Source organism: Vigna unguiculata, unplaced genomic scaffold, assembly GCF_037176805.1.
Source record: "Vigna unguiculata cultivar grain cowpea cultivar isolate G323 ecotype 2 unplaced genomic scaffold, ASM3717680v1 ptg000078l, whole genome shotgun sequence".
Lineage (NCBI taxonomy): Eukaryota > Viridiplantae > Streptophyta > Magnoliopsida > Fabales > Fabaceae > Vigna > Vigna unguiculata.
The window spans coordinates 165,001-167,500 of NW_028196723.1; positions in this window are offsets into that span (position 1 = coordinate 165,001).

A 2,500-nucleotide genomic window follows, 5' to 3' on the forward strand; every position below is an offset into this window, starting at 1 on the left:
CGTTTCCAACTTTCCTCTAAGTTGCCCTCCTCGCAGTTTGGCCAAGTTCACTCTTTTCCAGCGTCATCCCCCCAAGTTGCCTTGGGCGCAGTTCGGCCTAGTTCACTCTTTTCCAGCATCATCCCCCCAAGTTGTCTTGTTCGCAGTTCGGCCTAGTTCACTCTTTTCCAGCGTCATCCCCCCAAGTTGCCTTGTTCGCAGTTCGGTCTAGTTCACTCTTTTCCAGCATCATCCCCCCAAGTTGCCTTGTTCGCAGTTTGGCCTAGTTCACTCTTTTCCAGTGTCATCCCCCCAAGTTGCCTTGTTCGCAGTTTGGCCTAGTTCACTCTTTTCCAGTGTCATCCCCCCAAGTTGTCGTTGCCAACAACCCAAGAGTCCATAGTATTCGGAGTTCTAGCGGGGCCTCCCCTTGCTTCCAACAACCCAAGAGTCCATAGTATTCGGAGTTCTAGCGGGGCCTCCCCTTGCTTCCAACAACCCAAGAGTCCGTAGTATTCGGAGTTCTAGCGGGACCTCCCCTTGCTTCCAACAACCCAAGAGTCCATAGTATTCGGAGTTCTAGCGGGGCCTCCCCTTGCTTCCAACAACCCAAGAGTCCGTAGTATTCGGAGTTCTAGCGGGGCCTCCCGTTGCTTCCAACAACCCAAGAGTCCATAGTATTCGGAGTTCTCGCGTGGCCTCCCATTGATTCAAACAACCCAAAAGTCCATCTTCTTCGCAGTTCAACATCGCCTCCCTCGTTTCCAACAGGCCCAAAGGTCGTCTTCTTCGCAGATCCACGAAGAGCTCATCACGATTTGCCACATTCCATTTCCCACGGGTTGTCAACAACACTTTCTCACACTTCCCGCAATCGAGTACGTGCATGACATGCCAAAGCACATCTTATTTGCCTTCCATCGCACTCAAGACGACGGGTTGTGGAAGAACGATATTGTTCACAACAAGTTCAAGGACAACGTCTCAATCAAGGGACACAACCGAATTATGTTGACTGGGTCGCTAAAGTAAACCCGAGTTCATATAATGCACCGCATCCAAAAGAACTAGCCACAACACGTGCATCACTGAGATGTTTCACTAGATGGAACACGTGCGTGACATTAGGATCCTCCAACACCTCTTCGTGATGGAAAGATAGAATTCGAAGCAACCACAGAAGTACCGTCTAGTGGGTAGGCAACACAGGGACTGATCAACCAATATCACCCAAGGCAACGGGTGAAAATGGAAGAGATGCATGCTTGACCGTTCGATACGCAAGGCATGGAGCCAGCCAGCAAGTGCATCTCGATTACAACTCACACACCCTCACGTTCGCAAGACACCACACCACAAGACGGTCCACCCCCCACCTACCATGGGCAAGCAAGCAAATGGAAACATCAAGTGACGCAGGGTCAAGCATCGCTAGGCATGAAAATAACTTTCCACAATATCCGAGGGACTAGCTGCCGAGCTAACCAACGATCAGTGACGACCGTGTGTTGGTATTAATAAAGCTCAACAACTATGAAGAGGCTAGTTGTGCCATGATAAACATGCTAACGCACGCACCACGTGAGGGGGGAGGCCTCATCAAGCTCCCTTTAAAACCTGCCAGTGTGGAGCTGGCCGGCTCAAGGAGCACTCCCCCCCTATAAGAGGTTAATATGCAAAAGGCAAAATTGTACAAGTAGATACACTTTTTTTGAGCAGACATAAGTCCATATCTCGGGCTATACTTCGAATTTTGATGCGATTTTTTGCAGTAATTCGTAGAATAATGGTATCTCCTTGCTCACCAAATTTCATAATTTTTCTCGAAGGGGAACTATTTTTTTTATTTTTTTTACTTACCGGGTATGTGTAAAATCGGGAAAAATAGAAAAGCACATGTAGACTTCGAATTTCGACCTCATTTTTTCCAGTCCACCACTAAACAATATCAGGAACCTCCCCACAAAATTTCATTCAGTTTGGCCAAGGTCTTAAATTTGACAAATTTTGGCACCAACCTATCTAGTCGCGGTGCACCGACCAACTTGGCCAAGTGCAAAATGCATCCAATTCAAAACTTTTGTGCACCAACACTTTTACAGTACTCATTTGGGGGCATTTGGAGGCCTTTCCAACCCTCACATCTCAAAAACCACGAATTTCATTTTTTCACAAATCTCCCCACCAAGCCATCTAGCTATGCCGTGGTGCACCGCCAACCTTGGCCATGTGCAAAACCCTCCGAACTCAAAACTTTCGTGCACCAAGAATTTCATGGTATTCATTTGGGGGCATTTGGAGGCCATTCCAACCCTCACATCTCAAAAACCACGAATTTCATTTTTTCACAAAACTCCCCACCAAGCCATTTAGCTATGCCGCGGTGCACCGCCAACCTTGGCCATGTGCAAAACCCTCCGAACTCAAAACTTTCGTGCACCAAGAATTTCATGGTATTCATTTGGGGACATTTGGAGGCCATTCCAACCCTCACATCTCAAAAACCACGAATTTCATTTTT